General features: G+C 41.6%; 16 non-coding genes across 16 annotated transcripts; 11 read left to right on the top strand and 5 right to left on the bottom strand.

The window, feature by feature from the left end:
- Window positions 1-741: 741 nt before the first annotated feature.
- TRNAS-UGA (transfer RNA serine (anticodon UGA)) lies at window positions 742-823 on the top strand. Its single transcript has one exon. It is a non-coding gene; the product is annotated as a tRNA-Ser (tRNA).
- Window positions 824-1374: 551 nt separating this feature from the next.
- On the bottom strand, window positions 1375-1448 carry TRNAT-AGU (transfer RNA threonine (anticodon AGU)). Its single transcript has one exon. It is a non-coding gene; the product is annotated as a tRNA-Thr (tRNA).
- A 1423-nt stretch (window positions 1449-2871) lies between these two features.
- TRNAS-UGA (transfer RNA serine (anticodon UGA)) lies at window positions 2872-2953 on the top strand. Its single transcript has one exon. It is a non-coding gene; the product is annotated as a tRNA-Ser (tRNA).
- Window positions 2954-7132: 4179 nt separating this feature from the next.
- Window positions 7133-7214, top strand: TRNAS-UGA (transfer RNA serine (anticodon UGA)). The gene has a single exon. It is a non-coding gene; the product is annotated as a tRNA-Ser (tRNA).
- Window positions 7215-7765: 551 nt separating this feature from the next.
- TRNAT-AGU (transfer RNA threonine (anticodon AGU)) lies at window positions 7766-7839 on the bottom strand. Its single transcript has one exon. It is a non-coding gene; the product is annotated as a tRNA-Thr (tRNA).
- A 1423-nt stretch (window positions 7840-9262) lies between these two features.
- On the top strand, window positions 9263-9344 carry TRNAS-UGA (transfer RNA serine (anticodon UGA)). Its single transcript has one exon. It is a non-coding gene; the product is annotated as a tRNA-Ser (tRNA).
- Window positions 9345-11392: 2048 nt separating this feature from the next.
- On the top strand, window positions 11393-11474 carry TRNAS-UGA (transfer RNA serine (anticodon UGA)). Its single transcript has one exon. It is a non-coding gene; the product is annotated as a tRNA-Ser (tRNA).
- Window positions 11475-13522: 2048 nt separating this feature from the next.
- TRNAS-UGA (transfer RNA serine (anticodon UGA)) lies at window positions 13523-13604 on the top strand. Its single transcript has one exon. It is a non-coding gene; the product is annotated as a tRNA-Ser (tRNA).
- Window positions 13605-14155: 551 nt separating this feature from the next.
- Window positions 14156-14229, bottom strand: TRNAT-UGU (transfer RNA threonine (anticodon UGU)). Its single transcript has one exon. It is a non-coding gene; the product is annotated as a tRNA-Thr (tRNA).
- A 1423-nt stretch (window positions 14230-15652) lies between these two features.
- On the top strand, window positions 15653-15734 carry TRNAS-UGA (transfer RNA serine (anticodon UGA)). The gene has a single exon. It is a non-coding gene; the product is annotated as a tRNA-Ser (tRNA).
- A 551-nt stretch (window positions 15735-16285) lies between these two features.
- On the bottom strand, window positions 16286-16359 carry TRNAT-AGU (transfer RNA threonine (anticodon AGU)). Its single transcript has one exon. It is a non-coding gene; the product is annotated as a tRNA-Thr (tRNA).
- Window positions 16360-17782: 1423 nt separating this feature from the next.
- On the top strand, window positions 17783-17864 carry TRNAS-UGA (transfer RNA serine (anticodon UGA)). Its single transcript has one exon. It is a non-coding gene; the product is annotated as a tRNA-Ser (tRNA).
- Window positions 17865-19912: 2048 nt separating this feature from the next.
- TRNAS-UGA (transfer RNA serine (anticodon UGA)) lies at window positions 19913-19994 on the top strand. The gene has a single exon. It is a non-coding gene; the product is annotated as a tRNA-Ser (tRNA).
- Window positions 19995-22042: 2048 nt separating this feature from the next.
- Window positions 22043-22124, top strand: TRNAS-UGA (transfer RNA serine (anticodon UGA)). The gene has a single exon. It is a non-coding gene; the product is annotated as a tRNA-Ser (tRNA).
- A 551-nt stretch (window positions 22125-22675) lies between these two features.
- On the bottom strand, window positions 22676-22749 carry TRNAT-UGU (transfer RNA threonine (anticodon UGU)). Its single transcript has one exon. It is a non-coding gene; the product is annotated as a tRNA-Thr (tRNA).
- A 1422-nt stretch (window positions 22750-24171) lies between these two features.
- Window positions 24172-24253, top strand: TRNAS-UGA (transfer RNA serine (anticodon UGA)). Its single transcript has one exon. It is a non-coding gene; the product is annotated as a tRNA-Ser (tRNA).
- Window positions 24254-25177: the final 924 nt, after the last annotated feature.

The following is a 25177-nucleotide window of genomic DNA, read 5'->3' as shown; positions in this document are numbered from 1 at the left end:
AGATCGAACTCACAGCCTTGGTGTTACTAGCACCATGCTCTAACCAACTGACCTAACCGGCCAAAGGATAATGTGATACTAAAGGAGTTCTATTGAAACTGAAGAGGCAGTGACTGTACACAGAGACATTGAATAGACAGACAGACAGGCCATTGCTGACCCATCATAGTTTCAGGCCAAGACATTGAAGCGCTCAAATAATCCTGCACCAATTCGCACACACCGGGGAGCATCACCAAAGAACACAGATAATATTTAATGAGCTGCACTGAACGTGCTTCAATAACAAGAGCTGCACAACCATCACTCCCCAGAAAAGATGGATTGAAGGCAAGAATCCTCCCAGACCCTCCCATCTGCCACACTAATCTAGAAAGGTACTGGTCTCGGCTTGGTAGCACTCGCATGCTCAATGCTATGCAGGTTCATCTCACACCCGAGCTTAATCCATACCACACACTGTCACTCCCTGGGCTCTCAATCCTTAACCCTTCACTTCCTGTACCTTTTTCTCTGTACTCCTTACCCAATCTCTCATACCTGCCCCTCCCTTCACTTTCATAGAACTGGACCCTTGCTGCGCCTTCTTCTGTGATTCTCCAGAGAACACAGTTTATAACCTTATAAAGAAGATTATGTGCTCAATATTGTCTGCGCCTTCCCTTCATTAACTAACATCTTTTACCCATAGTATAGACCACATTACAGCTTATTTATGAGTGAGTGCACATCTTGAAAGGTGTAGTCGTGGCTGAGTGGTTAAGGCGATGGACTTGAAATCCATTGGCGTCTCCCCGCGCAGGTTCGAATCCTGCCGACTACGCTTTCTTTTTTATTATGTCATTACATTTTGACGTGGAAACTAATTATGTGGTTCGTAAACATCTGCATATCCACATAATTGTGTCTTTGCTACTCTTGTGCCAAGTGTGCTGCACCTGTTGTTTGAAGCTTGCATTACTGCTTCCCATATTGTACTTCGATGGCAGTGCAGCTTAAAAACATCTTTTCACTTCACAAAACCAAACTGATACTGAAATGCGCATACTCTCATATAAATGAATTTATTTATCTTCTGCATTTGTTCATATCACTAACACCTGGCAGACATTAAAGCATGGCTGCATGTTTATTGGTTAAATAAATATGGAAATATACCAGTTTCAGCTTTATTTTTCTCACAAAACCCATAATAAATATGGATGAATACAGATAAAGTTGACAACAAATTAAATATGGATAAATACAGACGGAAATGTCAAAAAAATAAACACCATAAAACCGGGAGCCCTAAATATAATAGGACCAACTGGGTTTACAAAGAATGAGTCTATTATCTAACAGTACCTCTTCTATAAGGTTGTGTAAAACAAAAGGTACTGCTGAGATTTGAACTCAGGATCTCCTGTATACTAGACAGGCGCTTTAACCAACTAAGCCACAGCACCTACTCTGTTTCACGATTCACCACTGTACCTTCTGTCCTGGTGTCACTGTGAGGCCCTGCATATTTTTCTGTCTTGAAAGATTTGATATTTTTCAGCTGCTACCGAAAAGAAAATGGAGAAGAAAAATCTGATATTAAGATGGAAATATTACAAAGAGGGTCATGAAAAACTAATATCATTATACGTACGTATCTGTATTTATTTTCTAAAGTTTTACACTGATGGGCCAGGGGCTCAATGCATTCGTTAAACTAAACCAGATTACAATTATTTAAAGGTCACCAATATACACAAGATCATTCCTGATGCCTACATTACCCATGTGTTCTTTCCTTCACCTCTCGTGGCCTCTGGACATCCCACCAAGAAGCAGAGGAACCGCAACTCACGGAGAGAAAGTGTCACCTAAGTGACGCGTCCATGTTCAAACAGCGCTTCACAAAGTGCACTTTGAGAGACCCAAGAAAACTTGGCAGAGGCGGGTATCACAGCAAGGAGGGCTGATAGCCCACAGTGCCCTTTACATGGCTATAGCAATACTCACCCTGGTCCTGGTCCAAACATCAGCCACCAGAGCTCAGTAAATTACCAGAATAAACAACAACCCTATATGGTGTTTTTATAGCCTTGTTTTTTAATGGATTTCTTTTCTACTTTATGGAAAAGGTGTTGCCCGTACAGAGATCGAACTCACAGCCTTGGTGTTACTAGCACCATGCTCTAACCAACTGACCTAACCGGCCAAAGCATAATGTGATACGAAAGGAGTTCTATTGAAACTGAAGAGGCAGTGACTGTACACAGAGACATTGAATAGACAGACAGACAGGCCATTGCTGACCCATCATAGTTTCAGGCCAAGACATTGAAGCGCTCCAATAATCCTGCACCAATTCGCACACACCGGGGAGCATCACCAAAGAACACAGATAGTATTTAATGAGCTGCACTGAACGTGCTTCAATAACAAGAGCTGCACGACCATCACTCCCCAGAAAAGATGGATTGAAGGCAAGAATCATCCGCAGACCCTCCCATCTGCCACACTCATCCAGAAAGGTACTGGTCTCGGCTTGATAGCACTCGCATGCTCAATGCTATGCAGGTTCATCTCACACCCGAGCTTAATCCATACCACACACTGTCACTCACTGGGCTCTCAATCCTTAACCCTTCACTTCCTGTACCTTTTTCACTGTACTCCTTACCCAATCTCTCATACCTGCCCCTCCCTTCACTTTCATAGAACTGGACCCTTGCTGCGCCTTCTTCTGTGATTCTCCAGAGAACACAGTTTATAACCTTATAAAGAAGATTATGTGCTCAATATTGTCTGCGCCTTCCCTTCATTAACTAACATCTTTTACCCATACTATAGACCACATTACAGCTTATTTATGAGTGAGTGCACATCTTGAAAGGTGTAGTCGTGGCCGAGTGGTTAAGGCGATGGACTTGAAATTCATTGGGGTCTCCCCGCGCAGGTTTGAATCCTGCCGACTACGCGTTCCTTTTTATTATGTCATTACATTTTGACGTGGAAACTAATTATGTGGTTCGTAAACATCTGCACATCCGCATAATTGTGTCTTTGCTACTCTTGTGCTAAGTGTGCTGCACCTGTTGTTTGAAGCTTGCATTACTGCTTCCCATGTTGTACTTTGATGGCAGTGCAGCTTAAAAACATCTTTTCACTTCATAAAAACTAAACTGATACTGAAATGCGCATACTCTCATATAAGTGAATTGATTTATCTTCTGCATTTGTTCATATCACTAACACCTGGCAGACATTCAAGCATGGCTGCATATTTATTGGTTAAATAAATATGGAAATATACCAGTTTCAGCTTTATTTTTCTCACAAAACCCATAATAAATATGGATGAATACAGATAAAGTTGACAACAAATTAAATATGGATAAATACAGACGGAAATGTCAAAAAAATAAACACCATAAAACCGGGAGCCCTAAATATAATAGGACCAACTGGGTTTACAAAGAATGAGTCTATTATCTAACAGTACCTCTTCTATGAGGTTGTGTAAAACAAAAGGTAATGCTGAGATTCGAACTCAGGATCTCCTGTTTACTAGACAGGCACTTTAACCAACTAAGCCACAGCACCTACTCTGTTTCACGACTCACCACTGTACCTTCTGTCCTGGTGTCACTGTGAGGCCCTGCATATTTTTCTGTCTTGAAAGATTTGATATTTTTCAGCTGCTACCGAAAAGAAAATGGAGAAGAAAAATCTGATATTAAGATGGAAATATTACAAAGAGGGTCATGAAAAACTAATATCATTATACGTACGTATCTGTATTTATTTTCTAAAGTTTTACACTGATGGGCCAGGGGCTCAATGCATTCGTTAAACTAAACCAGATTACAATTATTTAAAGGTCACCAATATACACAAGATCATTCCTGATGCCTACATTACCCATGTGCTCTTTCCTTCACCTCTCGTGACCTCTGGACATCCCACCAAGAAGCAGAGGAACCGCAACTCACGGAGAGAAAGTGTCACCTCAGTGACGCGTCCATGTTCAAACAGCGCTTCACAAAGTGCACTTTGAGAGACCCAAGAAAACTTGGCAGAGGCGGGTTTCACAGCAAGGAGGGCTGATAGCCCGCAGTGCCCTTTACATGGCTATAGCAATACTCACCCTGGTCCTGGTCCAAACATCAGCCACCAGAGCTCAGTAAATTACCAGAATAAACAACAACCCTATATGGTGTTTTTATAGCCTTGTTTTTTAATGGATTTCTTTTCTACTTTATGGAAAACGTGTTGCCCGTACGGAGATCGAACTCACAGCCTTGGTGTTATTAGCACCATGCTCTAACCAACTGACCTAACCGGCCAAAGCATAATATGATACTAAAGGAGTTCCATTGAAACTGAAGAGGCAGTGACTGTACACAGAGACATTGAATAGACAGACAGACAGGCCATTGCTGACCCATCATAGTTTCAGGCCAAGACATTGAAGCGCTCCAATAATCCTGCACCAATTCGCACACACCGGGGAGCATCACCAAAGAACACAGATAGTATTTAATGAGCTGCACTGAACGTGCTTCAATAACAAGAGCTGCACGACCATCACTCCCCAGAAAAGATGGATTGAAGGCAAGAATCATCCGCAGACCCTCCCATCTGCCACACTCATCCAGAAAGGTACTGGTCTCGGCTTGGTAGCACTCGCATGCTCAATGCTATGCAGGTTCATCTCACACCCGAGCTTAATCCATACCACACACTGTCACTCACTGGGCTCTCAATCCTTAACCCTTCACTTCCTGTACCTTTTTCTCTGTACTCCTTACCCAATCTCTCATACCTGCCTCTCCCTTCACTTTCATAGAACTGGACCCTTGCTGCGCCTTCTTCTGTGATTCTCCAGAGAACACAGTTTATAACCTTATAAAGAAGATTATGTGCTCAATATTGTCTGTGCCTTCCCTTCATTAACTAACATCTTTTACCCATACTATAGACCACATTACAGCTTATTTATGAGTGAGTGCACATCTTGAAAGGTGTAGTCGTGGCCGAGTGGTTAAGGCGATGGACTTTAAATCCATTGGGGTCTCTCCGCGCAGGTTCGAATCCTGCCGACTACGCGTTCCTTTTTATTATGTCATTACATTTTGACGTGGAAACTAATTATGTGGTTCGTAAACATCTGCATATCCGCATAATTGTGTCTTTGCTACTCTTGTGCTAAGTGTGCTGCACCTGTTGTTTGAAGCTTGCATTACTGCTTCCCATGTTGTACTTTGATGGCAGTGCAGCTTAAAAACATCTTTTCACTTCACAAAACCAAACTGATACTGAAATGCGCATACTCTCATATAAATGAATTGATTTATCTTCTGCATTTGTTCATATCACTAACACCTGGCAGACATTAAAGCATGGCTGCATGTTTATTGGTTAAATAAATATGGAAATATACCAGTTTCAGCTTTATTTTTCTCACAAAACCCATAATAAATATGGATGAATACAGATAAAGTTGACAACAAATTAAATATGGATAAATACAGACGGAAATGTCAAAAAAATAAACACCATAAAACCGGGAGCCCTAAATATAATAGAACCAACTGGGTTTACAAAGAATGAGTCTATTATCTAACAGTACCTCTTCTATAAGGTTGTGTAAAACAAAAGGTACTGCTGAGATTCGAACTCAGGATCTCCTGTATACTAGAAAGGCGCTTTAACCAACTAAGCCACAGCACCTACTCTGTTTCACGACTCACCACTGTACCTTCTGTCCTGGTGTCACTGTGAGGCCCTGCATATTTTTCTGTCTTGAAAGATTTGATATTTTTCAGCTGCTACCGAAAAGAAAATGGAGAAGAAAAATCTGATATTAAGATGGAAATATTACAAAGAGGGTCATGAAAAACTAATATCATTATACGTACGTATCTGTATTTATTTTCTAAAGTTTTACACTGATGGGCCAGGGGCTCAATGCATTCGTTAAACTAATCCAGATTACAATTATTTAAAGGTCACCAATATACACAAGATCATTCCTGATGCCTACATTACCCATGTGTTCTTTCCTTCACCTCTCGTGGCCTCTGGACATCCCACCAAGAAGCAGAGGAACCGCAACTCACGGAGAGAAAGTGTCACCTAAGTGACGCGTCCATGTTCAAACAGCGCTTCACAAAGTGCACTTTGAGAGACCCAAGAAAACTTGGCAGAGGCGGGTATCACAGCAAGGAGGGCTGATAGCCCGCAGTGCCCTTTACATGGCTATAGCAATACTCACCCTGGTCCTGGTCCAAACATCAGCCACCAGAGCTCAGTAAATTACCAGAATAAACAACAACCCTATATGGTGTTTTTATAGCCTTGTTTTTTAATGCATGTCTTTTCTACTTTATGGAAAAGGTGTTGCCCGTACGGAGATCGAACTCACAGCCTTGGTGTTACTAGCACCATGCTCTAACCATCTGACCTAACCGGCCAAAGCATAATGTGATACTAAAGGAGTTCTATTGAAACTGAAGAGGCAGTGACTGTACACAGAGACATTGAATAGACAGACAGACAGGCCATTGCTGACCCATCATAGTTTCAGGCCAAGACATTGAAGCGCTCCAATAATCCTGCACCAATTCGCACACACCGGGGAGCATCACCAAAGAACACAGATAGTATTTAATGAGCTGCACTGAACGTGCTTCAATAACAAGAGCTGCCCGACCATCACTCCCCAGAAAAGATGGATTGAAGGCAATAATCATCCGCAGACCCTCCCATCTGCCACACTTATCCAGAAAGGTACTGGTCTCGGCTTGGTAGCACTCGCATGCTCAATGCTATGCAGGTTCATCTCACACCCGAGCTTAATCCATACCACACACTGTCACTCCCTGGGCTCTCAATCCTTAACCCTTCACTTCCTGTACCTTTTTCTCTGTACTCCTTACCCAATCTCTCATACCTGCCCCTCCCTTCACTTTCATAGAACTGGACCCTTGCTGCGCCTTCTTCTGTGATTCTCCTGAGAACACAGTTTATAACCTTATAAAGAAGATTATGTGCTCAATATTGTCTGCGCCTTCCCTTCATTAACTAACATCTTTTACCCATACTATAGACCACATTACAGCTTATTTATGAGTGAGTGCACATCTTGAAAAGTGTAGTCGTGGCCGAGTGGTTAAGGCGATGGACTTGAAATCCATTGGGGTCTCCCCGCGCAGGTTCGAATCCTGCCGACTACGCTTTCCATTTTATTATGTCATTACATTTTGACGTGGAAACTAATTATGTGGTTCGTAAACTTCTGCATATCCGCATAATTGTGTCTTTGCTACTCTTGTGCCAAGTGTGCTGCACCTGTTGTTTGAAGCTTGCATTACTGCTTCCCATGTTGTACTTTGATGGCAGTGCAGCTTAAAAACATCTTTTCACTTCACAAAACCAAACTGATACTGAAATGCGCATACTCTCATATAAGTGAATTGATTTATCTTCTGCATTTGTTCATATCACTAACACCTGGCAGACATTAAAGCATGGCTGCATATTTATTGGTTAAATAAATCTGGAAATATACCAGTTTCAGCTTTATTTTTCTCACAAAACCCATAATAAATATGGATGAATACAGATAAAGTTGACAACAAATTAAATATGGATAAATACAGATGGAAATGTCAAAAAAATAAACACCATAAAACCGGGAGCCCTAAATATAATAGGACCAACTGGGTTTACAAAGAATGAGTCTATTATCTAACAGTACCTCTTCTATGAGGTTGTGTAAAACAAAAGGTACTGCTGAGATTCGAACTCAGGATCTCCTGTTTACTAGACAGGCGCTTTAACCAACTAAGCCACAGCACCTACTCTGTTTCACGACTCACCACTGTACCTTCTGTCCTGGTGTCACTGTGAGGCCCTGCATATTTTTCTGTCTTGAAAGATTTGATATTTTTCAGCTGCTACCGAAAAGAAAATGGAGAAGAAAAATCTGATATTAAGATGGAAATATTACAAAGAGGGTCATGAAAAACTAATATCATTATACGTACGTATCTGTATTTATTTTCTAAAGTTTTACACTGATGGGCCAGGGGCTCAATGCATTTGTTAAACTAAACCAGATTACAATTATTTAAAGGTCACCAATATACACAAGATCATTCCTGATGCCTACATTACCCATGTGCTCTTTCCTTCACCTCTCGTGGCCTCTGGACATCCCACCAAGCAGCAGAGGAACCGCAACTCACGGAGAGAAAGTGTCACCTAAGTGACGCGTCCATGTTCAAACAGCGCTTCACAAAGTGCACTTTGAGAGACCCAAGAAAACTTGGCAGAGGCGGGTATCACAGCAAGGAGGGCTGATAGCCCGCAGTGCCCATTACATGGCTATAGCAATACTCACCCTGGTCCTGGTCCAAACATCAGCCACCAGAGCTCAGTAAATTACCAGAATAAACAACAACCCTATATGGTGTTTTTATAGCCTTGTTTTTTAATGGATATCATTTCTACTTTATGGAAAAGGTGTTGCCCGTACAGAGATCGAACTCACAGCCTTGGTGTTACTAGCACCATGCTCTAACCAACTGACCTAACCGGCCAAAGCATAATGTGATACTAAAGGAGTTCTATTGAAACTGAAGAGGCAGTGACTGTACACAGAGACATTGAATAGACAGACAGACAGGCCATTGCTGACCCATCATAGTTTCAGGCCAAGACATTGAAGCGCTCCAATAATCCTGCACCAATTCGCACACACCGGGGAGCATCACCAAAGAACACAGATAGTATTTAATGAGCTACACTGAACGTGCTTCAATAACAAGAGCTGAACGACCATCACTCCCCAGGAAAGATGGATTGAAGGCAAGAATCATCCGCAGACCCTCCCATCTGCCACACTCATCCAGAAAGGTACTGGTCACGGCTTGATAGCACTCGCATGCTCAATGCTATGCAGGTTCATCTCACACCCGAGCTTAATCTATACCACACACTGTCACTCACTGGGCTCTCAATCCTTAACCCTTCACTTCCTGTACCTTTTTCACTGTACTCCTTACCCAATCTCTCATACCTGCCCCTCCCTTCACTTTCATAGAACTGGACCCTTGCTGCGCCTTCTTCTGTGATTCTCCAGAGAACACAGTTTATAACCTTATAAAGAAGATTATGTGCTCAATATTGTCTGCGCCTTCCCTTCATTAACTAACATCTTTTACCCATACTATAGACCACATTACAGCTTATTTATGAGTGAGTGCACATCTTGAAAGGTGTAGTCGTGGCCGAGTGGTTAAGGCGATGGACTTGAAATCCATTGGGGTCTCCCCGCGCAGGTTCGAATCCTGCCGACTACGCGTTCCTTTTTATTATGTCATTACATTTTGACGTGGAAACTAATTATGTGGTTCGTAAACATCTGCATATCCGCATAATTGTTTTTTTTCTACTCTTGTGCTAAGTGTGCTGCACCTGTTGTTTGAAGCTTGCATTACTGCTTCCCATGTTGTACTTTGATGGCAGTGCAGCTTAAAAACATCTTTTCACTTCATAAAAACTAAACTGATACTGAAATGCGCATACTCTCATATAAGTGAATTGATTTATCTTCTGCATTTGTTCATATCACTAACACCTGGCAGACATTAAAGCATGGCTGCATATTTATTGGTTAAATAAATATGGAAATATACCAGTTTCAGCTTTATTTTTCTCACAAAACCCATAATAAATATGGATGAATACAGATAAAGTTGACAACAAATTAAATATGGATAAATACGGACGGAAAAGTCAAAAAAATAAACACCATAAAACCGGGAGCCCTAAATATAATAGGACCAACTGGGTTTACAAAGAATGAGTCTATTATCTAACAGTACCTCTTCTATGAGGTTGTGTAAAACAAAAGGTACTGCTGAGATTCGAACTCAGGATCTCCTGTTTACAAGCAGGCACTTTAACCAACTAAGCCACAGCACCTACTCTGGTTCACGACTCACCACTGTACCTTCTGTCCTGGTGTCACTGTGAGGCCCTGCATATTTTTCTGTCTTGAAAGATTTGATATTTTTCAGCTGCTATCGAAAAGAAAATGGAGAAGAAAAATCTGATATTAAGATGGAAATATTACAAAGAGGGTCATGAAAAACTAATATCATTATACGTACGTATCTGAATTTATTTTCTAAAGTTTTACACTGATGGGCCAGGGGCTCAATGCATTCGTTAAACTAAACCAGATTACAATTATTTAAAGGTCACCAATATACACAAGATCATTCCTGATGCCTACATTACCCATGTGCTCTTTCCTTCACCTCTCGTGACCTCTGGACATCCCACCAAGAAGCAGAGGAACCGCAACTCACGGAGAGAAAGTGTCACCTAAGTGACGCGTCCATGTTCAAACAGCGCTTCACAAAGTGCACTTTGAGAGACCCAAGAAAACTTGGCAGAGGCGGGTATCACAGCAAGGAGGGCTGATAGCCCGCAGTGCCCTTTACATGGATATAGCAATACTCACCCTGGTCCTGGTCCAAACATCTGCCACCAGAGCTCAGTAAATTACCAGAATAAACAACAACCCTATATGGTGTTTTCATAGCCTTGTTTTTTAATGGATTTCTTTTCTACTTTATGGAAAAGGTGTTGCCCGTACGGAGATCGAACTCACAGCCTTGGTGTTACTAGCACCATGCTCTAACCAACTGACCTAACCGGCCAAAGCATAATGTGATACTAAAGGAGTTCTATTGAAACTGAAGAGGCAGTGACTGTACACAGAGACATTGAATAGACAGACAGACAGGCCATTGCTGACCCATCATAGTTTCAGGCCAAGACATTGAAGCGCTCCAATAATCCTGAACCAATTCGCACACACCGGGGAGCATCACCAAAGAACACAGATAGTATTTAATGAGCTGCACTGAACGTGCTTCAATAACAAGAGCTGCACGACCATCACTCCCCAGAAAAGATGGATTGAAGGCAAGAATCATCCGCAGACCCTCCCATCTGCCACACTCATCCAGAAAGGTACTGGTCTCGGCTTGGTAGCACTCGCATGCTCAATGCTATGCAGGTTCATCTCACACCCGAGCTTAATCCATACCACACACTGTCACTCACTGGGCTCTCAATCCTTAACCCTTCACTTCGTGTACCTTTTTCTCGGTACTCCTTACCCAATCTCTCATACCTGCCCCTCCCTTCACTTTCATAGAACTGGACCCTTGCTGCGCCTTCTTCTGTGATTCTCCAGAGAACACAGTTTATAACCTTATAAAGAAGATTATGTGCTCAATACTGTCTGCGCCTTCCCTTCATTAACTAACATCTTTTACCCATACTATAGACCACATTACAGCTTATTTATGAGTGAGTGCACATCTTGAAAGGTGTAGTCGTGGCCGAGTGGTTAAGGCGATGGACTTGAAATCCATTGGGGTCTCCCCGCGCAAGTTTGAATCCTGCCGACTACGCTTTCCTTTTTATTATGTCATTACATTTTGACGTGGAAACTAATTATGTGGTTCGTAAACATCTGCATATCCGCATAATTGTGTCTTTGCTACTCTTGTGCTAAGTGTGCTGCACCTGTTGTTTGAAGCTTGCATTACTCTTTCCCATGTTGTACTTTGATGGCAGTGCAGCTTAAAAACATCTTTTCACTTCATAAAAACTAAACTGATTCTGAAATGCGCATACTCCCATATAAGTGAATTGATTTATCTTCTGCATTTGTTCATATCACTAACACCTGGCAGACATTAAAGCATGGCTGCATATTTATTAGTTAAATAAATATGGAAATAAACCAGTTTCAGCTTTATTTTTCTCACAAAACCCATAATAAATATGGATGAATACAGATAAAGTTGACAACAAATTAAATATGGATAAATACAGACAGAAATGTCAAAAAAATAAACACCATAAAACCGGGAGCCCTAAATATAATAGGACCAACTGGGTTTACAAAGAATGAGTCTATTATCTAACAGTACCTCTTCTATGAGGTTGTGTAAAACAAAAGGTACTGCTGAGATTCGAACTCAGGATCTCCTGTTTACTAGACAGGCGCATTAACCAACTAAGCCACAGCACCTACTCTGTTTCACGACTCACCACTGTACCTTCTGTCCTGGTGTCACTGTGAGGCCCTGCATATTTTTCTGTCTTGAAAGATTTGATATTTTTCAGCTGCTACCGAAAAGAAAATGGAGAAGAAAAATCTGATATTAAGATGGAAATATTACAAAGAGGGTCATGAAAAACTAATATCATTATACGTACGTATCTGTATTTATTTTCTAAAGTTTTACACTGATGGGCCAGGGGCTCAATGCATTCATTAAACTAAACCAGATTACAATTATTTAAAGGTCACCAATATACACAAGATCATTCCTGATGCCTACATTACCCATGTGCTCTTTCCTTCACCTCTCGTGACCTCTGGACATCCCACCAAGAAGCAGAGGAACCGCAACTCACGGAGAGAAAGTGTCACCTCAGTGACGCGTCCATGTTCAAACAGCACTTCACAAAGTGCTCTTTGAGAGACCCAAGAAAACTTGGCAGAGGTGGGTTTCACAGCAAGGAGGGCTGAGAGCCCGCAGTGCCCTTTACATGGCTATAGCAATACTCACCCTGGTCCTGGTCCAAACATCAGCCACCAGAGCTCAGTAAATTACCAGAATAAACAACAACCCTATATGGTGTTTTTATAGCCTTGTTTTTTAATGGATTTCTTTTCTACTTTATGGAAAAGGTGTTGCCCGTACGGAGATCGAACTCACAGCCTTGGTGTTATTAGCACCATGCTCTAACCAACTGACCTAACCGGCCAAAGCATAATGTGATACTAAAGGAGTTCTATTGAAACTGAAGAGGCAGTGACTGTACACAGAGACATTGAATAGACAGACAGACAGGCCATTGCTGACCCATCATAGTTTCAGGCCAAGACATTGAAGCGCTCCAATAACCCTGCACCAATTCACACACACCGGGGAGCATCACCAAAGAACACAGATAGTATTTAATGAGCTGCACTGAACGCGCTTCAATAACAAGAGCTGCACGACCATCACTCCCCAGAAAAGATGGATTGAAGGCAAGAATCATCCGCAGACCCTCCCACTTCCACACTCATCCAGAAAGGTACTGGTCTCGGCTTGGTAGCACTCGCATGCTCAATGCTATGCAGGTTCATCTCACACCCGAGCTTAATCCTTACCACACACTGTCACTCACTGGGCTCTCAATCCTTAACCCTTCACTTCCTGTACCTTTTTCTCTGTACTCCTTACCCAATCTCTCATACCTGCCCCTCCCTTCACTTTCATAGAACTGGACCCTTGCTGCGCCTTCTTCTGTGATTCTCCAGAGAACACAGTTTATAACCTTATAAAGAAGATTATGTGCTCAATATTGTCTGCGCCTTCGCTTCATTAACTAACATCTTTTACCCATAGTATAGACCACATTACAGCTTATTTATGAGTGAGTGCACATCTTGAAAGGTGTAGTCGTGGCCGAGTGGTTAAGGCGATGGACTTGAAATCCATTTGGGTCTCCCCGCGCAGGTTTGAATCCTGCCGACTACGCTCTCCTTCTTATTATGTCATTACATTTTGACGTGGAAACTAATTATGTGGTTCGTAAACATCTGCATATCCGCATAATTGTGTCTTTGCTACTCTTGTGCCAAGTGTGCTGCACCTGTTGTTTGAAGCTTGCATTACTGCTTCCCATGTTGTACTTTGATGGCAGTGCAGCTTAAAAACATCTTTTCACTTCACAAAACCAAACTGATACTGATATGCGCATACTCTCTTATAAGTGAATTGATTTATCTTCTGCATTTGTTCATATCACTAACACCTGGCAGACATTAAAGCATGGCTGCATATTTATTGGTTAAATAAATATGGAAATATACCAGTTTCAGCTTTATTTTTCTCACAAAACCCATAATAAATATGGATGAATACAGATAAAGTTGACAACAAATTAAATATGGATAAATACAGATGGAAATGTCAAAAAAATAAGCACCATAAAACCGGGAGCCCTAAATATAATAGGACCAACTGGGTTTAAAAAGAATGAGTCTATTATCTAACAGTACCTCTTCTATGAGGTTGTGTAAAACAAAAGGTACTGCTGAGATTCGAACTCAGAATCTCCTGTTTACAAGACAGGCGCTTTAACCAACTAAGCCACAGCACCTACTCTGTTTCACGACTCACCACTGTACCTTCTGTCCTGGTGTCACTGTGAGGCCCTGCATATTTTTCTGTCTTGAAAGATTTGATATTTTTCAGCTGCTACCGAAAAGAAAATGGAGAAGAAAAATCTGATATTAAGATGGAAATATTACAAAGAGGGTCATGAAAAACTAATATCATTATACGTACGTATCTGTATTTATTTTCTAAAGTTTTACACTGATGGGCCAGGGGCTCAATGCATTCGTTAAACTAATCCAGATTACAATTATTTAAAGGTCACCAATATACACAAGATCATTCCTGATGCCTACATTACCCATGTGTTCTTTCCTTCACCTCTCGTGGCCTCTGGACATCCCACCAAGAAGCAGAGGAACCGCAACTCACGGAGAGAAAGTGTCACCTAAGTGACGCGTCCATGTTCAAACAGCGCTTCACAAAGTGCACTTTGAGAGACCCAAGAAAACTTGGCAGAGGCGGGTATCACAGCAAGGAGGGCTGATAGCCCGCAGTGCCCTTTACATGGCTATAGCAATACTCACCCTGGTCCTGGTCCAAACATCAGCCACCAGAGCTCAGTAAATTACCAGAATAAACAACAACCCTATATGGTGTTTTTATAGCCTTGTTTTTTAATGCATGTCTTTTCTACTTTATGGAAAAGGTGTTGCCCGTACGGAGATCGAACTCACAGCCTTGGTGTTACTAGCACCATGCTCTAACCATCTGACCTAACCGGCCAAAGCATAATGTGATACTAAAGGAGTTCTATTGAAACTGAAGAGGCAGTGACTGTACACAGAGACATTGAATAGACAGACAGACAGGCCATTGCTGACCCATCATAGTTTCAGGCCAAGACATTGAAGCGCTCCAATAATCCTGCACCAATTCGCACACACCGGGGAGCATCACCAAAGAACACAGATAGTATTTAATGAGCTGCACTGAACGTGCTTCAATAACAAGAGCTGCCCGACCATCACTCCCCAGAAAAGATGGATTGAAGGCAATAATCATCCGCAGACCCTCCCATCTGCCACACTTATCCAGAAAGGTACTGGTCTCGGCTTGGTAGCACTCGCATGCTCAATGCTATGCAGGTTCATCTCACACCCGAGCTTAATCCATACCACACACTGTCACTCCCTGGGCTCTCAATCCTTAACCCTTCACTTCCTGTACCTTTTTCTCTGTACTCCTTACCCAATCTCTCATACCTGCCCCTCCCTTCACTTTCATAGAACTGGACCCTTGCTGCGCCTTCTTCTGTGATTCTCCTGAGAACACAGTTTATAACCTTATAAAGAAGATTATGTGCTCAATATTGTCTGCGCCTTCCCTTCATTAACTAACATCTTTTACCCATACTATAGACCACATTACAGCTTATTTATGAGTGAGTGCACATCTTGAAAAGTGTAGTCGTGGCCGAGTGGTTAAGGCGATGGACTTGAAATCCATTGGGGTCTCCCCGCGCAGGTTCGAATCCTGCCGACTACGCTTTCCATTTTATTATGTCATTACATTTTGACGTGGAAACTAATTATGTGGTTCGTAAACTTCTGCATATCCGCATAATTGTGTCTTTGCTACTCTTGTGCCAAGTGTGCTGCACCTGTTGTTTGAAGCTTGCATTACTGCTTCCCATGTTGTACTTTGATGGCAGTGCAGCTTAAAAACATCTTTTCACTTCACAAAACCAAACTGATACTGAAATGCGCATACTCTCATATAAGTGAATTGATTTATCTTCTGCATTTGTTCATATCACTAACACCTGGCAGACATTAAAGCATGGCTGCATATTTATTGGTTAAATAAATCTGGAAATATACCAGTTTCAGCTTTATTTTTCTCACAAAACCCATAATAAATATGGATGAATACAGATAAAGTTGACAACAAATTAAATATGGATAAATACAGATGGAAATGTCAAAAAAATAAACACCATAAAACCGGGAGCCCTAAATATAATAGGACCAACTGGGTTTACAAAGAATGAGTCTATTATCTAACAGTACCTCTTCTATGAGGTTGTGTAAAACAAAAGGTACTGCTGAGATTCGAACTCAGGATCTCCTGTTTACTAGACAGGCGCTTTAACCAACTAAGCCACAGCACCTACTCTGTTTCACGACTCACCACTGTACCTTCTGTCCTGGTGTCACTGTGAGGCCCTGCATATTTTTCTGTCTTGAAAGATTTGATATTTTTCAGCTGCTACCGAAAAGAAAATGGAGAAGAAAAATCTGATATTAAGATGGAAATATTACAAAGAGGGTCATGAAAAACTAATATCATTATACGTACGTATCTGTATTTATTTTCTAAAGTTTTACACTGATGGGCCAGGGGCTCAATGCATTTGTTAAACTAAACCAGATTACAATTATTTAAAGGTCACCAATATACACAAGATCATTCCTGATGCCTACATTACCCATGTGCTCTTTCCTTCACCTCTCGTGGCCTCTGGACATCCCACCAAGCAGCAGAGGAACCGCAACTCACGGAGAGAAAGTGTCACCTAAGTGACGCGTCCATGTTCAAACAGCGCTTCACAAAGTGCACTTTGAGAGACCCAAGAAAACTTGGCAGAGGCGGGTATCACAGCAAGGAGGGCTGATAGCCCGCAGTGCCCATTACATGGCTATAGCAATACTCACCCTGGTCCTGGTCCAAACATCAGCCACCAGAGCTCAGTAAATTACCAGAATAAACAACAACCCTATATGGTGTTTTTATAGCCTTGTTTTTTAATGGATATCATTTCTACTTTATGGAAAAGGTGTTGCCCGTACAGAGATCGAACTCACAGCCTTGGTGTTACTAGCACCATGCTCTAACCAACTGACCTAACCGGCCAAAGCATAATGTGATACTAAAGGAGTTCTATTGAAACTGAAGAGGCAGTGACTGTACACAGAGACATTGAATAGACAGACAGACAGGCCATTGCTGACCCATCATAGTTTCAGGCCAAGACATTGAAGCGCTCCAATAATCCTGCACCAATTCGCACACACCGGGGAGCATCACCAAAGAACACAGATAGTATTTAATGAGCTACACTGAACGTGCTTCAATAACAAGAGCTGAACGACCATCACTCCCCAGGAAAGATGGATTGAAGGCAAGAATCATCCGCAGACCCTCCCATCTGCCACACTCATCCAGAAAGGTACTGGTCACGGCTTGATAGCACTCGCATGCTCAATGCTATGCAGGTTCATCTCACACCCGAGCTTAATCTATACCACACACTGTCACTCACTGGGCTCTCAATCCTTAACCCTTCACTTCCTGTACCTTTTTCACTGTACTCCTTACCCAATCTCTCATACCTGCCCCTCCCTTCACTTTCATAGAACTGGACCCTTGCTGCGCCTTCTTCTGTGATTCTCCAGAGAACACAGTTTATAACCTTATAAAGAAGATTATGTGCTCAATATTGTCTGCGCCTTCCCTTCATTAACTAACATCTTTTACCCATACTATAGACCACATTACAGCTTATTTATGAGTGAGTGCACATCTTGAAAGGTGTAGTCGTGGCCGAGTGGTTAAGGCGATGGACTTGAAATCCATTGGGGTCTCCCCGCGCAGGTTCGAATCCTGCCGACTACGCGTTCCTTTTTATTATGTCATTACATTTTGACGTGGAAACTAATTATGTGGTTCGTAAACATCTGCATATCCGCATAATTGTTTTTTTTCTACTCTTGTGCTAAGTGTGCTGCACCTGTTGTTTGAAGCTTGCATTACTGCTTCCCATGTTGTACTTTGATGGCAGTGCAGCTTAAAAACATCTTTTCACTTCATAAAAACTAAACTGATACTGAAATGCGCATACTCTCATATAAGTGAATTGATTTATCTTCTGCATTTGTTCATATCACTAACACCTGGCAGACATTAAAGCATGGCTGCATATTTATTGGTTAAATAAATATGGAAATATACCAGTTTCAGCTTTATTTTTCTCACAAAACCCATAATAAATATGGATGAATACAGATAAAGTTGACAACAAATTAAATATGGATAAATACGGACGGAAAAGTCAAAAAAATAAACACCATAAAACCGGGAGCCCTAAATATAATAGGACCAACTGGGTTTACAAAGAATGAGTCTATTATCTAACAGTACCTCTTCTATGAGGTTGTGTAAAACAAAAGGTACTGCTGAGATTCGAACTCAGGATCTCCTGTTTACAAGCAGGCACTTTAACCAACTAAGCCACAGCACCTACTCTGGTTCACGACTCACCACTGTACCTTCTGTCCTGGTGTCACTGTGAGGCCCTGCATATTTTTCTGTCTTGAAAGATTTGATATTTTTCAGCTGCTATCGAAAAGAAAATGGAGAAGAAAAATCTGATATTAAGATGGAAATATTACAAAGAGGGTCATGAAAAACTAATATCATTATACGTACGTATCTGAATTTATTTTCTAAAGTTTTACACTGATGGGCCAGGGGCTCAATGCATTCGTTAAACTAAACCAGATTACAATTATTTAAAGGTCACCAATATACACAAGATCATTCCTGATGCCTACATTACCCATGTGCTCTTTCCTTCACCTCTCGTGACCTCTGGACATCCCACCAAGAAGCAGAGGAACCGCAACTCACGGAGAGAAAGTGTCACCTAAGTGACGCGTCCATGTTCAAACAGCGCTTCACAAAGTGCACTTTGAGAGACCCAAGAAAACTTGGCAGAGGCGGGTATCACAGCAAGGAGGGCTGATAGCCCGCAGTGCCCTTTACATGGATATAGCAATACTCACCCTGGTCCTGGTCCAAACATCTGCCACCAGAGCTCAGTAAATTACCAGAATAAACAACAACCCTATATGGTGTTTTCATAGCCTTGTTTTTTAATGGATTTCTTTTCTACTTTATGGAAAAGGTGTTGCCCGTACGGAGATCGAACTCACAGCCTTGGTGTTACTAGCACCATGCTCTAACCAACTGACCTAACCGGCCAAAGCATAATGTGATACTAAAGGAGTTCTATTGAAACTGAAGAGGCAGTGACTGTACACAGAGACATTGAATAGACAGACAGACAGGCCATTGCTGACCCATCATAGTTTCAGGCCAAGACATTGAAGCGCTCCAATAATCCTGAACCAATTCGCACACACCGGGGAGCATCACCAAAGAACACAGATAGTATTTAATGAGCTGCACTGAACGTGCTTCAATAACAAGAGCTGCACGACCATCACTCCCCAGAAAAGATGGATTGAAGGCAAGAATCATCCGCAGACCCTCCCATCTGCCACACTCATCCAGAAAGGTACTGGTCTCGGCTTGGTAGCACTCGCATGCTCAATGCTATGCAGGTTCATCTCACACCCGAGCTTAATCCATACCACACACTGTCACTCACTGGGCTCTCAATCCTTAACCCTTCACTTCGTGTACCTTTTTCTCGGTACTCCTTACCCAATCTCTCATACCTGCCCCTCCCTTCACTTTCATAGAACTGGACCCTTGCTGCGCCTTCTTCTGTGATTCTCCAGAGAACACAGTTTATAACCTTATAAAGAAGATTATGTGCTCAATACTGTCTGCGCCTTCCCTTCATTAACTAACATCTTTTACCCATACTATAGACCACATTACAGCTTATTTATGAGTGAGTGCACATCTTGAAAGGTGTAGTCGTGGCCGAGTGGTTAAGGCGATGGACTTGAAATCCATTGGGGTCTCCCCGCGCAAGTTTGAATCCTGCCGACTACGCTTTCCTTTTTATTATGTCATTACATTTTGACGTGGAAACTAATTATGTGGTTCGTAAACATCTGCATATCCGCATAATTGTGTCTTTGCTACTCTTGTGCTAAGTGTGCTGCACCTGTTGTTTGAAGCTTGCATTACTCTTTCCCATGTTGTACTTTGATGGCAGTGCAGCTTAAAAACATCTTTTCACTTCATAAAAACTAAACTGATTCTGAAATGCGCATACTCCCATATAAGTGAATTGATTTATCTTCTGCATTTGTTCATATCACTAACACCTGGCAGACATTAAAGCATGGCTGCATATTTATTAGTTAAATAAATATGGAAATAAACCAGTTTCAGCTTTATTTTTCTCACAAAACCCATAATAAATATGGATGAATACAGATAAAGTTGACAACAAATTAAATATGGATAAATACAGACAGAAATGTCAAAAAAATAAACACCATAAAACCGGGAGCCCTAAATATAATAGGACCAACTGGGTTTACAAAGAATGAGTCTATTATCTAACAGTACCTCTTCTATGAGGTTGTGTAAAACAAAAGGTACTGCTGAGATTCGAACTCAGGATCTCCTGTTTACTAGACAGGCGCATTAACCAACTAAGCCACAGCACCTACTCTGTTTCACGACTCACCACTGTACCTTCTGTCCTGGTGTCACTGTGAGGCCCTGCATATTTTTCTGTCTTGAAAGATTTGATATTTTTCAGCTGCTACCGAAAAGAAAATGGAGAAGAAAAATCTGATATTAAGATGGAAATATTACAAAGAGGGTCATGAAAAACTAATATCATTATACGTACGTATCTGTATTTATTTTCTAAAGTTTTACACTGATGGGCCAGGGGCTCAATGCATTCATTAAACTAAACCAGATTACAATTATTTAAAGGTCACCAATATACACAAGATCATTCCTGATGCCTACATTACCCATGTGCTCTTTCCTTCACCTCTCGTGACCTCTGGACATCCCACCAAGAAGCAGAGGAACCGCAACTCACGGAGAGAAAGTGTCACCTCAGTGACGCGTCCATGTTCAAACAGCACTTCACAAAGTGCTCTTTGAGAGACCCAAGAAAACTTGGCAGAGGTGGGTTTCACAGCAAGGAGGGCTGAGAGCCCGCAGTGCCCTTTACATGGCTATAGCAATACTCACCCTGGTCCTGGTCCAAACATCAGCCACCAGAGCTCAGTAAATTACCAGAATAAACAACAACCCTATATGGTGTTTTTATAGCCTTGTTTTTTAATGGATTTCTTTTCTACTTTATGGAAAAGGTGTTGCCCGTACGGAGATCGAACTCACAGCCTTGGTGTTATTAGCACCATGCTCTAACCAACTGACCTAACCGGCCAAAGCATAATGTGATACTAAAGGAGTTCTATTGAAACTGAAGAGGCAGTGACTGTACACAGAGACATTGAATAGACAGACAGACAGGCCATTGCTGACCCATCATAGTTTCAGGCCAAGACATTGAAGCGCTCCAATAACCCTGCACCAATTCACACACACCGGGGAGCATCACCAAAGAACACAGATAGTATTTAATGAGCTGCACTGAACGCGCTTCAATAACAAGAGCTGCACGACCATCACTCCCCAGAAAAGATGGATTGAAGGCAAGAATCATCCGCAGACCCTCCCACTTCCACACTCATCCAGAAAGGTACTGGTCTCGGCTTGGTAGCACTCGCATGCTCAATGCTATGCAGGTTCATCTCACACCCGAGCTTAATCCTTACCACACACTGTCACTCACTGGGCTCTCAATCCTTAACCCTTCACTTCCTGTACCTTTTTCTCTGTACTCCTTACCCAATCTCTCATACCTGCCCCTCCCTTCACTTTCATAGAACTGGACCCTTGCTGCGCCTTCTTCTGTGATTCTCCAGAGAACACAGTTTATAACCTTATAAAGAAGATTATGTGCTCAATATTGTCTGCGCCTTCGCTTCATTAACTAACATCTTTTACCCATAGTATAGACCACATTACAGCTTATTTATGAGTGAGTGCACATCTTGAAAGGTGTAGTCGTGGCCGAGTGGTTAAGGCGATGGACTTGAAATCCATTTGGGTCTCCCCGCGCAGGTTTGAATCCTGCCGACTACGCTCTCCTTCTTATTATGTCATTACATTTTGACGTGGAAACTAATTATGTGGTTCGTAAACATCTGCATATCCGCATAATTGTGTCTTTGCTACTCTTGTGCCAAGTGTGCTGCACCTGTTGTTTGAAGCTTGCATTACTGCTTCCCATGTTGTACTTTGATGGCAGTGCAGCTTAAAAACATCTTTTCACTTCACAAAACCAAACTGATACTGATATGCGCATACTCTCTTATAAGTGAATTGATTTATCTTCTGCATTTGTTCATATCACTAACACCTGGCAGACATTAAAGCATGGCTGCATATTTATTGGTTAAATAAATATGGAAATATACCAGTTTCAGCTTTATTTTTCTCACAAAACCCATAATAAATATGGATGAATACAGATAAAGTTGACAACAAATTAAATATGGATAAATACAGATGGAAATGTCAAAAAAATAAGCACCATAAAACCGGGAGCCCTAAATATAATAGGACCAACTGGGTTTAAAAAGAATGAGTCTATTATCTAACAGTACCTCTTCTATGAGGTTGTGTAAAACAAAAGGTACTGCTGAGATTCGAACTCAGAATCTCCTGTTTACAAGACAGGCGCTTTAACCAACTAAGCCACAGCACCTACTCTGTTTCACGACTCACCACTGTACCTTCTGTCCTGGTGTCACTGTGAGGCCCTGCATATTTTTCTGTCTTGAAAGATTTGATATTTTTCAGCTGCTACCGAAAAGAAAATGGAGAAGAAAAATCTGATATTAAGATGGAAATATTACAAAGAGGGTCATGAAAAACTAATATCATTATACGTACGTATCTGTATTTATTTTCTAAAGTTTTACACTGATGGGCCAGGGGCTCAATGCATTCGTTAAATTAAACCAGATTACAATTATTTAAAGGTCACCAATATACACAAGATCATTCCTGATGCCTATATTACCCATGTGCTCTTTCCTTCACCTCTCGTGACCTCTGGACATCCCACCAAGAAGCAGAGGAACCGCAACTCACGGTGAGAAAGTGTCACCTCAGTGACGCGTCCATGTTCAAACAGCGCTTCACAAAGTGCACTTTGAGAGACCCAAGAAAACTTGGCAGAGGCGGGTATCACAGCAAGGAGGGCTGATAGCCCGCAGTGCCCTTTACATGGCTATAGCAATACTCACCCTGGTCCTGGTCCAAACATCAGCCGCCAGAGCTCAGTAAATTACCAGAATAAACAACAACCCTATATGGTGTTTTATAGCCTTGTTTTTTAATGGATTTCTTTTCTACTTTATGGAAAAGGTGTTGCCCGTACGGAGATCGAACTCACAGCCTTGGTGTTACAAGCACCATGCTCTAACCAACTGACCTAACCGGCCAAAGCATAATGTTATACTAAAGGAGTTCTATTGAAACTGAAGAGGCAGTGACTGTACACAGAGACATTGAATAGACAGACAGACAGGCCATTGCTGACCCATCATAGTTTCAGGCCAAGACATTGAACCGCTCCAATAATCCTGCACCAATTCGCACACACCGGGGAGCATCACCAAAGAACACAGATAGTATTTAATGAGCTGCACTGAACGTGCTTCAATAACAAGAGCTGCACGACCATCACTCCCCAGAAAAGATGGATTGAAGGCAAGAATCATCCGCAGACCCTCCCATCTGCCACACTCATCCAGAAAGGTACTGGTCTCGGCTTGGTAGCACTCGCATGCTCAATGCTATGCAGGTTCATCTCACACCCGAGCTTAATCCATACCACACACTGTCACTCACTGGGCTCTCAATCCTTAACCCTTCACTTCCTGTACCTTTTTCTCTGTACTCCTTACCCAATCTCTCATACCTGCCCCTCCCTTCACTTTCATAGAACTGGACCCTTGCTGCGCCTTCTTCTGTGATTCTTCAGAGAACACAGTTTATAACCTTATAAAGAAGATTATGTGCTCAATATTGTCTGCGCCTTCCCTTCATTAACTAACATCTTTTACCCATACTATAGACCACATTACAGCTTATTTATGAGTGAGTGCACATCTTGAAAGGTGTAGTCGTGGCCGAGTGGTTAAGGCGATGGACTTGAAATCCATGGGGGTCTCCCCGCGCAGGTTCGAATCCTGCCGACTACGCTTTCCTTTTTATTATGTCATTACATTTTGACGTGGAAACTAATTATGTGGTTCGTAAACATCTGCATATCCGCATAATTGTGTCTTTGCTACTCTTGTGCTAAGTGTACTGCACCTGTTGTTTGAAGCTTGCATTACTGTTTCCCATGTTGTACTTTGATGGCAGTGCAGCTTAAAAACATCTTTTCACTTCATAAAAACTAAACTGATACTGAAATGCGCATACTCCCATATAAGTGAATTGATTTATCTTCTGCATTTGTTCATATCACTAACACCTGGCAGACATTAAAGCATGGCTGCATATTTATTAGTTAAATAAATATGGAAATATACCAGTTTCAGCTTTATTTTTCTCACAAAACCCATAATAAATATGGATGAATACAGATAAAGTTGACAACAAATTAAATATGGATAAATACAGACGGAAATGTCAAAAAAATAAACACCATAAAACCGGGAGCCCTAAATATAATAGGACCAACTGGGTTTACAAAGAATGAGTCTATTATCTAACAGTACCTCTTCTATGAGGTTGTGTAAAACAAAAGGTACTGCTGAGATTCGAACTCAGGATCTCCTGTTTACTAGACAGGCGCATTAACCAACTAAGCCACAGCACCTACTCTGTTTTACGACTCACCACTGTACCTTCTGTCCTGGTGTCACTGTGAGGCCCTGCATATTTTTCTGTCTTGAAAGATTTGATATTTTTCAGCTGCTACCGAAAAGAAAATGGAGAAGAAAAATCTGATATTAAGATGGAAATATTACAAAGAGGGTCATGAAAAACTAATATCATTATACGTACGTATCTGTATTTATTTTCTAAAGTTTTACACTGATGGGCCAGGGGCTCAATGCATTCATTAAACTAAACCAGATTACAATTATTTAAAGGTCACCAATATACACAAGATC

The sequence above is a fragment of the Triturus cristatus genome, chromosome 4_2 (assembly GCF_964204655.1).
Source record: "Triturus cristatus chromosome 4_2, aTriCri1.1, whole genome shotgun sequence".
In the NCBI taxonomy this organism is placed as follows: domain Eukaryota; kingdom Metazoa; phylum Chordata; class Amphibia; order Caudata; family Salamandridae; genus Triturus; species Triturus cristatus.
Note: the sequence above shows the minus strand (reverse complement) of the source record. Positions and strands in the feature narration are given on the sequence as shown.